The sequence below is a fragment of the Elephantulus edwardii genome, unplaced genomic scaffold, assembly GCF_000299155.1.
Source record: "Elephantulus edwardii isolate Elephantulus edwardi_28Jun2011 unplaced genomic scaffold, EleEdw1.0 scaffold00086, whole genome shotgun sequence".
Lineage (NCBI taxonomy): Eukaryota > Metazoa > Chordata > Mammalia > Macroscelidea > Macroscelididae > Elephantulus > Elephantulus edwardii.
Window position 1 is genome coordinate 2,200,276 of NW_006399836.1, and position 12,403 is coordinate 2,212,678.

The following is a 12,403-nucleotide window of genomic DNA, read 5'->3' on the forward strand; positions in this document are numbered from 1 at the left end:
ACCACGGGAGCCCTGGACACAAAGCAGCGGCAGCTGGAACACCTGGAGTCCCAGGCATGGTCAGGTGCGCTGCACCGTCCACACAGTGGCAGTTCATCCTCTGTTTATTAACCAAGTTTCCCGAACACCTATTGTGTGTGCCAGGCTGGTGAGACCTGACGGTGGTCAAGGAGAAAGAAGACCAATCAGGAAGCAGTCTTAGCGGGGTGAGCAGGTGGGTGGCCATGTGGGTACATCTTGCTAGGTTTCTCTAGGACCCCATTTCTCCTAGAGGAGTCATTTGAGCTGAGACCCAGAAGCCATGGGGACTTCGGGGGAAGGAACCCTGAGCAGAGGCCCTGCAGCAGGCCTGGCAGAGAACAGCAAGGAGGCCGGTGGACGGAGCAGAGTGGACGTGGAGTAGAAGCGGCTGGAGCTGGGGGACTGAGTGGTGGGGAAGGAAGGAGGGCAGAGGCCTGGGAAAGGCCCCAGCTTCTTTTGGGGGGAAGAGAGTGGCGGATTCATTTGGGGAGGGGGCTGCCGGGGGCATTGCGTGCTGGGAAAACATCTGGGCCAGAGTTGGGACAGCTGGAGCTGGTAGTTAAGCTGAGGTTGGCCGAGGAGAGGGAGCCAGGGTGGGGCCTGGGTGGCAGAGAGGGTTTTTCCCAGGTGTGAACAGGAGAGTGTGCGTGCAGGGGAGGGGGTGCTCTGTGGGGCTCCTTCTTGCACCGCCTCCTCGCGGGTCCCATCCAGGGTACACGAGTGACCGACCGGTCATCTGCCCACCACAGTGAGGAGTGCACCCAGGCAGCTCTGCTCTGGGCACCAGCTGGTTCACTCAGCTGAAGGAGGCCTGTTAATGGGGCCAAGGTCACACAGGCTGCCGCCTGTGCGGGGCCAACAGCTCCCAGACCTTTGGGCAGTCATCTGGGGCAGTCCTCCTGGCACCTGGAGGCAGGGCAGGGCTCTCAGAATTCGGCTGCCCGCTGTGGGTAGTCCTGAGAGGTCAGGGGTCTGGGTTGGGCAGGGATGGGGACTGATGTGAGTGCTGGGGCCCTGTTGTACCCCTGCCAGGATGCTCCCACACTCAACGGTGGCACTTGCAGTCCCCGGTCCTCTTGTCTCTGCTACCAGCCCCTTGCCGCCCTGTGCCCTCTGCCTGCAGCACTCCCCACCTCTCTCTGCTGTCTGAAATCACAAGCCCCCACAATGTTGCCCCTGCCCCCAGCTTTGTCTTGGCTGGTCAGCGTTCATTGTTGTTTGTTCTTCATAAAGACATTGAGACCCTGCTGCGCCCCAGACCCTGTGCAGGGGCAGAGGGTACATTTGTAACTAAAACAGAGAAGGTCTTGTTCGTCCTCACAGTGCTCACGGGATAGTGCGAGCGACAGACGGCGAACGGGCAAACTTGCCAAGTGTGTGTAGTGCAGATTGTGGGCATAGCTGTGCTGGAGAGCCGAGGGGTGCCGGGGAGAGGCGTGTGGGTTGGTGGAGGCAGGGCGAGCAGGGATACTTCGCTGGGAGACTCAGGGTTGGGGAAGGTGCCAGCCACGGGTGGTGGAGGGGGTGGGTGTCCCAGTCGGGGGGCCGACAGCTTCCTTGTCTGCTCCCCTCACTCCTGTGGTCACGTGGGGACCGGCAGAGAGCTGGGGTTTGTGTTGGGGCTAAGCTGCCCTGGGAAGGTCCCTCAGGGACTGGGGTGGTTTCTGGGGCTCCCGTGACACCCAGGTCCCAAGCACTTGAACAGAGGCCAGTAGGTTGGGGGACCATTCCTGGCTGGTGGTCCGGGTCCAGCTCAGCTGTAGACCCTGCTGAGAACCACAAGGCCTGGCCAAAGGGAAGGATTGAAAATCCCATTTGGCAGATAGTCAGGCTGTTAAACTTGTCACTTAATGGTTCTGAGCCTCCACGTCCTCATCTGTACAGTGGGTGTAACAGTCTCCATAAGGCAGCTGGAAGATTTGCAACCGCAGTTCACGATAACTGTCCCCTAAGGTTTTCATGACTGTGAACTTCTCAAAACAGATCACCAGGCCTTTCTTCTGAGGCACCTAGCTGGAGCTGCTGACCTTTGGATTCATAGCTGAGCGCTTGGCTCTTTGTGCCACCCAGAGCTTTCCTGCTCAGATGATTGGAAGAGGCAGTGCCTGGCATGGGCCAGCCGGGCTGAGCTTGCCACTTGGCAGGAGGTGGCGGTGGCTTTCTGGGGTGTGTCCCGCAGCCTCTCACTGCTGCACCCCTTGGTTCTAGGACTGTGCTGGTGACACGGTGGATTCTCTGGGGGTGTTTGTGACTGACTGCCTCATAGACTGGGTGGGTGAGGGGCTTTCTGGCTTCCCTCCCTAAGGCCTGGAGCTGTGTCCAGTGGGTTGACTTTGGGGAACCCTGATGTCTGGCTCTTTCACCAAATCCTAAGCAGGGCAGTCCTGGGACAGTAAAACCTCCAACACGTAGTCTGTCTCCTCTTGTGTTAAAGGGAACCTGTGGTGTCCTGACTGTCCTGTCCTGATTGCAGAATGCGCTTTTTGTTGCCCTGAGGCCAGCTGAGCTGTGGGAATGTCAGTGTAGACACCCCTGGTTCCCTGAGGCCCCAGGGAGTCAATACCCAGACTCTCCTGCCCCCCCCCCGCCCATGGTAGGAGGGGCACCTACAGCCCATCCATTGTCCAGGACAGTGCTATAAAGAGTTTCTACAGCTAGTTCCTGCATGAGTCTGTGCTCAGCTGGCGCCTGTGAGCCTGTATCCCAGCGAGCTTCCTGGAGGCAGCATCCTAGATGTCTGGTGCTTCTGGAGGGCGGCCCCAGGCTCGGCCGGACACACAGGAGGGCTGCAGCCGGGTGCTGTTCTGGGTGGAGGCCTCAAGTTGGCCAGGTCCTGCTTCCAGGCCGCGTGTGACCCTGGGCAGTGAGTCCTTTGTCACCTGGTATCCACCAACCCAGGAGTGACACCTGAGGATCCTCTTTCAATCTGGATTGCTCCCAGGCGGCAGGTGGGCTGACAAGAAACTGGAAACAGGGCTTTCTAGCCCTCCTGTGCAGGACACTGGCCCTGTAGAGTTGGGGAAACTGGTGCCCAGAGAGTGGACAGGTGAGTGTGTTTCTGCTTCTGTGTGGCCTGCACACTTGGTGCGGTGGCCGCTGGCTGGGCTTTGCACATCATGCATGAGTGCCCCCGTCATTGCAGGCAGGTTTTACAGATGCGGGGACCAGGGAGACAGAGCCAGGATTGTGCCTTTATTTTCTCTTATTACAGCAAAGCTCACAAACACCATCTGCATGCCTGCGTGGGTTTCCACATGTGTGCATAACCTGGGTCCAGTTCTGGCACGGGGTACCTTCCAAGACCCCCTGGGCTTCCTCATGCCACCCCCCTAACCCAGTCATCTGATAGGCTTTTACGAATAATGCGTCTTGTCCATGTAACCGGGAACAACGATGGAAGTACGACAGTGATGAAATTCTGGCATAGCAGGGGTGTATAAACACGTATAACGCGCGTGTTATCTGTGTAAAGCCATAGTAACAGCATAGCCGCTCTTTGCTGGATTCTGCACATGGTGTGAATGGCACTGCAGCACCTCCTTGTCGGTGTCTGCTGCTGTCTCAGTGAAGTGTCAGTGCTTGTCGCCCCCAGTACTGCTGTCTCAGGAATTAACAGACCTGGGATTCGAACCCTCCCCCTCATTCTCCCATTAGCCCCCAGAGTGGTTGCCCCTGCTTGCGGTCCTTCGCATAAAGCCCCTGCTGTCGTCACCCCTCTCCTTCAGCCTTAGCTCCTGCCTCCCGCACATCTGTGCACGCTCTGCTCTTGGATACCTGAACGTGTTCCCGCCTCAGGGCCTTTGCACATGCTGTTCCCAATGATCAGTTGCACCTCTCAGCTTCCCTTTGCCCAGCCCGTCTGGCTTGTCCTCCAGGGAGCCTGCCAAGCCCTGCAGACGCCCCCGGTGGGTGTCATCAGGCTAGTTCTTATTTTCTCTTCACTACACGTGTCATTTGTAAGTCATTATCTCTGAGCATCTGCCTCCCCTGCTAGACTGTGAACTTCTGGAAGCAGGGATGGCGTCTGTTCAGTTCACTGCCGCATTACAGAGCCGTCCGTCCATGGATTCTTCCAGTCCGCATGTGTTCAGCGAGTCCTGGTGCCTGACAGAGAGAAGCCCCTTGGCTGGTGTTTGTTGAATGAGTGGACGAGTGAATGAAAGCTCTGCCTGCCTCTGAATCCTGCACGCCTTACAATATGTTTTGTCTCCTCGGAGACGCCTTCCCTGGGCCTCCCATTTCCTCAGTGGTCACAGGCCCTTTCCAGCTGACTTCAGATTCAGAGGACAAGGGACAGCTGGACGAGGTGGGTATGGCTTGGCTCTGGCAAGCAGTAGCTGGGGACAGCCCAGCGGGACAGAGAGGTGGCTGCCGGCTGTGGGCGCGTAACGCCAGCTTTTGGCAAGGTAGGTGCTTTTCACATTGCATCACGAGACCCCCACCCCTACCCTGGGCCCCTGCTGGGAGATACAGGGATCAAAGCCTACAGCCATTAAGGGCCCAGCCAAGGCTACCCAACGGGCACCAGAACGCCCAGCTTGGCCTGCTGGGCCCAGAGGGACAGGAGGAGGAGACAAGGAAACGGAGTGGTGATGGGTCCATGATCTGGGCTCAGGTGTGATGTCCCCCACGGCTCTGTGGCCTTGGCCACATCACTTCCTCACGTGTGGACTCCCCACATGCAAGAGTGGAGGTGACCATGAGGGTGGCCCCACCGTGGGTGTCCTCTGAGGTTCCCAGGACCTTGGGGAGCACCCGGCAGGTCACCGTGGGGCTGGCGGTCCCCAGGGCCCAGCCTCGGCCAGCGCCGTGCGGTGCGGGTGGCTCGGTGGTGTGTCAGCCGGGCGGCGGGCGTCCTGGGGCCGCGTTTGATTAGTTCGGGTTGACAGTCGTGCTCCGCAGCACTGCCGGGAGGGGAGCCCGTGATTACCCTAATGAAGCTTGAACGCAGTTTGTCATCCAAACAGCTGGTTCAGAGCTGCGCCGCTGCCAGCTGCCCAGCTCAGCCGTACGACTTACACGCCTGGCGACGCCCCCGCCCCCCGAGCACGGCCCCCGGGAGGGCCACGCGGGAGGCAGGGGCGAGGACTGTGTGGCAGTCTTCAGGGTGTCATGTGGACCCTGGGGATGGCCGGCTGGAGCCTGGGGCTGGTGAAACAGGGTGGCTTCTCAAGGGCACACACAGGCAGTCTTCTCTCTCTGGGCCTCACTTTCCCATCTGTGAAGTGGGCCTGGGGAACCTCCAGCTCCAAGTCATTCTTAATCCTTCCTAGACCATAGACTGGATCCAAGGCCTGTCGGGCACCCAGAGCCTTCAGGGCCAGCTCCACCATCCCCGGATTGTCACCCTTGGAGGTCTGGGTGACTCTCATTGTGTCTTCACTCCTTCACTCACAAGAACAACTAGAATTCCTTGCCATTGAGTTGGGGCCGACACAGCTGACCCTCCAGCGGGTTTTCAGGGGCTCTGGGAGAGGAGAGATGGCCCCTCCCTCCTTTGGGCTGCTGGCAGATTTGAACTGCCAAAGAGAGGTCTTCGGGTTAGTAGTTCAGCTCCCCATGGACTCCACCACCAGAGCCCCCCGTGCGTTCACATTGGTGGCTGTGGACCTTCGAGTTGGAACCATCCCATAATGACCCTCCGGTGAGTTTTCAGAGGCTGTGAATCGCATAGGAGGAGATCGCACGTCTCCTTCCCGTGGGGCAGCTACTGGGTCCAAAGCCCTGACCTTTGGCTTGACAGTACAGCTCCTTCCCATTGGCCGCCAGAGCTCCAGAGTCAGTCAGTACGTGCTTAGTGAAGGCACACAGGAACCAGCGTGCCATCAGCAGTCCTGCCTATACAGAGCTTGTCATCTGGAGGAGATAACGTGGAGCTCTGACATGTGTGGGACCCTGGGAGGACTTCCTGGAGGCAGTGACACCTGAGCCCAGAATAGTCAGGAAGGAGAGGAACTCTGGGGAGGCAAGGTGTTCTAGGCAGAAGGAGCAGCACGTACAAAGGCCCTGCGGCAGGAGGAGAGGGGAGGGAATGTGCCATCATGGGCGCACGTGAGAGGCCTGGACGCACTCTGAAGGGCAGTGGGCTGACTTCACACCCTGTGCTGGGCACGTTCTATGTGATGATCTCTCATGAACTCTCAGACAACCCCAGAAGAAAGGATCGTTGCCGCACGCTGCTGAATGGAGCTTGGACGGCCACTCTGGCTTGGAAGGTCAGCTGCAGTGCTCCTTAGAACTGAGGCTGACAAGGCTTCGCCTCACGTGCTTTGAGCATGTCATCGGGGGGGGGGGGGCGGCGGGCAGTCCCTGGAGAACGACATCACACTTGGTGAAGCAGAGGGTCAGCAGAAAAGGAGGAGGACATTTAAGGAGGTGGGTGGACAGCGGCTGGAGCAACGGGCTTCAGCGCAGCAGAGACGGAATGGCGGGCACAGGATCAGGCAGGGTTTCTTTCTGTTTGCATGGGGTTGCTCTGAGTCACGATTGATGTTCCAGGACACCTGACAACACAGGCAGATGGGGAAACTGAGGCCCAGGGCATGAGGGGTTCCCTGCAGCTTCACATCTGTGCAGCAGGCCTCTGGGGGCCCTGAGCCAGAGTCTGGTGAGCTTCAGTGGGTGTGAAGTCTTCAGGAGGTGCTTAGGTGAAGGGGGCCCAGCTGGCCCTTGAGTGGTAGAGGTGGGCAGGGGACCCAGGGGACCCTGAGGCCTCGGCTGGCTGGGGAAGCGTCTCCTCACTCTGGGCTGAGAGCTGTACTTGAACCCAGTGACTCTCAGTCTCTGTACCATCTGCACGCACTGACCCATTCCTGCCACCTTGGCCTGAGGGCCTGGAGCAGGTGGAGGCAGGGGACTTACGTGGGTCAGTGGGGGGCCCTGACCCGGAGCTCCCCATAGCTTCTGGGCCTCCGAGTGCCATCCCTGGGCTTGGCCTTTTGACTGGGCCTTTTCTTTATCCATTGTACCTCTCAGTGGCCTCCTGTCCCCTCTGCTCTTTCCTTGTTCCACTCTCTGATTCCCGGTCACCCTGCACGGGCTGCATTCCGGCCTCTTCCACTCTGCCGGCTCACTCTGCTCATTGCCCTGTGACTGTGGCCATGGCCTTGGCCTCGTCCTCCCCCGGCGGGTGTGTGGACCTGGAGCTGCATGGCCATCTGTCCTGTGGCCACGAGCAGATCCAGCCAGGCTGGGCGACAGACATGACAGGCGCCCCTCCCTCGCCGCCACAGCTGGGCAGCAGAGCAGCCCTTGGCAGCCGCAGGGCCTGGATGAAGGACAGGTTTATGGCCTCTCTGTGAGAGGGAGGAATTCCCACTGCGCTCAGCTCTCTCCTTATCTGTGTGGTGTGACTGGCGAGCAGCCTCCAGTCACCGCTACCTCTGCCTGGGGAGGTGGCTGAGACAGAGCCGGCTTATCAGATCCACCCCGCAGGCCTCAGCCCCGGCCGGCAGCAGTGGGAGAGGCAAGCGTGTCAGAGGCCGGACAGGGAGAGTGCTGAAACGCGAGGGCTGGTGGCTGCGAGCAGTTGGAGGCAGAGTGCGCCTCGCTGGAGCGATAAGCTGTGTTGAGTCCTAAGCACCGTCCACGGGCAGGGAGGCCACATGGACTCCAGATGCAGCAGGGGAGCTGGTGAGAAAGCCAGAATACCTGTGGTTCCTGGGTCCCTGCTCAGTTTCTCCTTCCTCTTGGATTGCCAGCCTTTCCCTAACCAAGGGGCAGCATCAGGGCCTTCCTCTGGGGCCACAGCAGACATTGACCAGTGGCTTCAGCTGTTGAGCGAACGGACATGTACCCAAAGGTGTGCAGGCGTTTCGCACATATTGACCCGATTCTGCCCACAACTTGGGAGGCAGGGTGGTCCCTCCACCCATTTCACAGATGAGGAAACTGAAGCACAGGGAGGTTGTGTGACTTGCTCAAGGCCACAGAGGTGGGGATGGGGTGAGCTGGGCTTGGTCCCTGGCAGTCTGAAGCCAGCGACTGGGCTTGTGACCATCAAAGACGGAGCAGGTAGAAAGGAGGCAGGGCGGGCAGGTTGTGGAGGGGGGCAGTGCCATACAGTGAGACTGGACCCGTCGGGCTTGAGTGCTGAGCTGCCTGCACTTGAGATTGGCCTTGCAGAAGTGGAGCCGTGACAACACCGTGTCTGGTTCTGTAACAGCCTGTCCTCAGCAGACAGGAAACACAGCCCCTCTTCTAAGTCAAGTGCATGTCGAGGACACCACCAGTGTGAGGGGCCCTGGACTCGGAGCTCTGGGCACACCCCCAGACTAGGCACTGACCCTGGCTGAGCCTCTGTTCCTTCAGGTGTAAAACCCGGTCTGTGGTCTGCACCAGGTTTCATTTGGCAAAGAGCGAGCTGGGTGTCCACTCTCAGAGCCTGAGCTGGACTCAGAGAGGGCATGTACCCTGCTTCATGTCATACAGCCCAGTGACAATAGGGCCAAGGTGTGGGACACGGCTCACTTGCGGTGTTGAAGACCTCAGCCTGTCTTCCAGCCAGCCTTTTCTGGTAGGAAGATACGGAGCTTTCTCCAGAGTCTGGAAGAAACCCCAGTGCCGTTAGATCCAAGAAGAAAGGAAAATAGTTTCAAGACTACCGTGTGAGGGGAGCAGTATTGTGACAGCTTGGGGAGCAGTGACTGAGGCCCAGGGCAGTCATGACAGAGGCGAGGTGAGGTTGGCTTCCTGGGGGGCAGGGCGCAGCAAGGCCCGGGGCACCTCATGAACTCCTGGATACAGCCCTTCCTGCAAGTCTCCTAAGGTGGAGCAAGTCTTATGTAGGGCAAAGAGGAGCCACCTGCCTGGGAGCTCCTCAGGGCAGGAACAAGGCCCCTCTTGTGGTCCTGCCCGTCTAGATCCCCTGGCCCACTGTACGTGCCCATGGGCAGTGAGGTGCATGGCAAGATTGGGTGGAGTCTTCATGGGTCCTTGGTGCGGGCACAGCTTGCTCTTAGGACTTGGGGTGATGCCATTCCCTGCCTCAGCAGTGCCCATGTGGAATGGGAAGGGGGGCCTGACCCAGAGTTCAGTGAGAGCGAGGAGGCGACAGGGCCAGAGGGCAGAAGTGTCACCTGGTTTTGTCTCCCTGGGACAGCCCAAGCTGGCTGCTGCCCCTAGTCCCTTTCAGTGGCTCCATTGAGTGGCCTGTGCCCAGTGGGGAGCCAGCTGAGAGGCCTGAAGGCTGCAGTGTGCAGTCTTGAACTCACATTTGCTTGGGGTCCATTCACTTGTTATTCCTGAACTCTGGCCCTGTGCTAGCTATGGGGACAAAGATGACACCCCCCCCCCCCGGTTCTGGCCCTTAGGGACAAGGAGAGGGCTGTGTCCGCATCCTGTGAGTGGTGAGTGAGCTGGGTTCTGGTTTCGCTCGGCCTCAGATGTGCTGGTGCCCGTGTGCTGGCCATTTTGCCTGCTGGGCCTCGATTTTCTCACCTGTAAATTGGGGTTAATCAGCCCCGCTCTCTGGACGGCTGGAGCTCTCAGGAGACCCTGGCTGGGAAAGGCCGGCACCGTGAGGTTGGGGACCAAAGCAGGAGATGCTGTTGAATTGCAGACTTTCTGCTACCCCTGCCTCTGTTTGTCTTTCCTTTCGATTTCTCTCAGCTCCTATCAGGCCTGGTGAAATTAATTATTGTTTACTCGTTATCCTATCTGGCTAATTTGTCCCTCCTCCCTCCCACACCCTCCTTTCCCGCAGTCCCTGCTCCATCCTATAATAGTGTAGGCAGATCTGGGAGAGACGGCGGGTTCGGTCCCAGGCCCCTGTGGTGAAGCAGGTGGAGGAAGGCAGGTCACGTGCACTTTGTGGTTTCCGGGTGGATAGAAAGGTGCCGTGGACACCCCATCCTGGGCTGTCTTGGAAAGGTTTGGATATCGTGATGCAGATGTGACAGACTCGGAGTGAGCCCTTGATGCAGGGGTGCTGCAAACCTTTGGTTTGTAAAAAACCCTAAGTTTAATGAGACGAGATCTGCCTGGAATAACGCTGTTGTGTGCCTGCTGTGGCGCCCATTGGGTGCCAGGCACAGCTTGGGGACACATCGCCTCCCAAGGTAGGTACAGTTGTCCCATTTCACAGATGAAGAAACTGAGGCCCGGAGCAGGGAGTCGAGCCTGGGCCGCCTGGCTCTGAGGTCTGTGCTGAGAGTAGTGTCTTTTCCCTTGCTGCCTGGCCCCCCCTTGTGCCTTATCTGAACATGAGCTCCTCTGTGGAGTGACCTCTGACGACCCTCCAGCTCCAGTGTGGTTAAATGCAGTCGCTCTGTGTGGCTCTTCCAGGTGGCCGCCTTGTTCTGTCCCAGCCAAGGGGCCACTCTCCACCCCACCCCCCGCCCTGCTGTCCTGACCAGTGTCCCATGAAGCCTGGACCCTTCCAAGTGGAGATTCTGGGGCTCCGAGGTCCCTGGTATAGGAAGAAGTGGGGTTCAGTGAGGGCTTGGGTTTCTGAACACAACTATTCAGAAATGAGTGAATGAAGTACGTAAGTGAAGTAAATGAAGACGTGAGTGAGTGAGCCGGCCTTGAGACTGGAGGTGGAGGGGTCACAGCCCCCGCCTTCCTGAGTCACAGGACACTCATTCACCCCTCCACTCACGGCTGTGTGCTCGGAGCCTGCCGCCGGGCCTCTCCCTCCACGTGGAGAGAATGCTTCCCCAGTCCAGGCGCAACCCCATGGGGAACCCCCCTGTAAGTCCAGGGAGACCCCAGACCTGCCGCTGCCTTTTTATCTCCCATCAAGGAGACTCAGTCCTTCGAGTCATTTCAAGCCCCAGATGTCAGGTTTCAGGGTTCCCGCAGTCTTGGTGGGGGTGGTGCCGCCTCTTTCTTCTGCGGGACAATCGATGGGTTCAGACCGCTGACCTTTCTGTGCGCAGCCCAGTGCTTAACTCACTGTGCCACCAAGGCGCCTTGATCGAGGAGAGCTTTGTTTATCATCCCTCCTTCACTTTGTGGGGTGACTGCAGGAACACCTTAAGCCAGACCTACCTCCCCGCCTTGGAGTGTGTGTTGACACCCCCCACGGCCTTGTGCATCCTTGGGGCGCACAGCTGCGGCCCAGGGCCTGGAAGGGAGGCCGGCTCCCCGTGCGCGAGCCCTCGGCTTCTGCTCGGAATGAATTCCTCGCTGCTTCATTTTCTTCATTGAAGTGTTGCCATCTGTGCATCCCGCTTCCTCTGGGTCTCTCAGAGTGAGAAGAGAAATCCACGAAGCAGCCCTGGAAAAAGCCTTGATTGCTGACCAAAAGGTGTGCCCTTTGAACCCGTTCGCTGCCCTGCAAGACCTCAGTACACAAGTTGACTGTGTGCAGATGGTCATTGCGTGGTCAGCCCCACGTCTGTGCTTCACACCTCGAACGACAGAGCAGCGCCCTGGCCCATCCTGTGCCGTCCTCACGGGCCGCTGCTGTGTTTTGATTGCATTGTTGGACCCACTGTGTCGGACCTTCTTGGTGGGCTTTTCCTCTTTCTCACAGGCCCTGTACATGACCGAACACAGTGCCCTCCCGGTCCAGCCTTGGGCCCCCGCTGGAACCATCCTGCTCCGTCCTGTATGGTCGTCGTGCATTGGAATCGACTTAGTCGTGACGGGTTTGGTTTATTACCAGCAACCGCTCCTGTTGCTGGGTTTACAGTGTGTGCCTGGCACCGAGATGCAGCTCACACGTGTCAGCTCCTCGAGCGAGCCCAGTCTGGTGAGGTAGTTCTGAATTCTCATCTCACCCTGGAAACTGAGGCCTGGAGTGGATCAGAGCTTACCAGAGGTCTCAGAGTGCCATGGTGGAGGTGGGATTTGAACCCACAGAGGAGCTCTGTTGGCATAGTGTTACGTGTTGCTCTGCTAATAGAAAGATCAGCAATTTGAATCCACCAGCTGCTCCTTGGGAGAAAGATGGGCAGTTTCTCCCCATAAAGATCACTCTCACTCACTCACTCACTCATTGTCATTGGCTGGACATCGATTCCCAGCTCACCCTCCATTGAGCTTCTAAGACGGATGGGACATCACCCGCCTTTCTCCCCAGGAGGCGCTGGTGGATTCGAATCACCAGAGAGATGGGGCCTTGTCCCCACCAACTGTGCCCCCCCCCGCCCCCGAGTGCCCTTCATGAAGAGTCACGGCCTCCAAAACCCAGGAGGGCTGGAGCATCAGCATCGAGCGACAGCGTTTGTTCTAGCTTCTGACAGAGCCCTGGAGCCCCTTCTAGGAATCAGTCTTTGTAGACAGGAGCCCCTTTTGCTCTGGAAGCTGCTCCCCTGTGTATGCCTCCACGGTGGGGCTGGGGCAGGAGGAAGCGCCAGGCTGCAGGGGGCTAGTGAGGCGGGAAGGAAGCAGGGACCCACCTGCCCGGGCCTGCAGGCCTCCCTGGGGCCTCCCT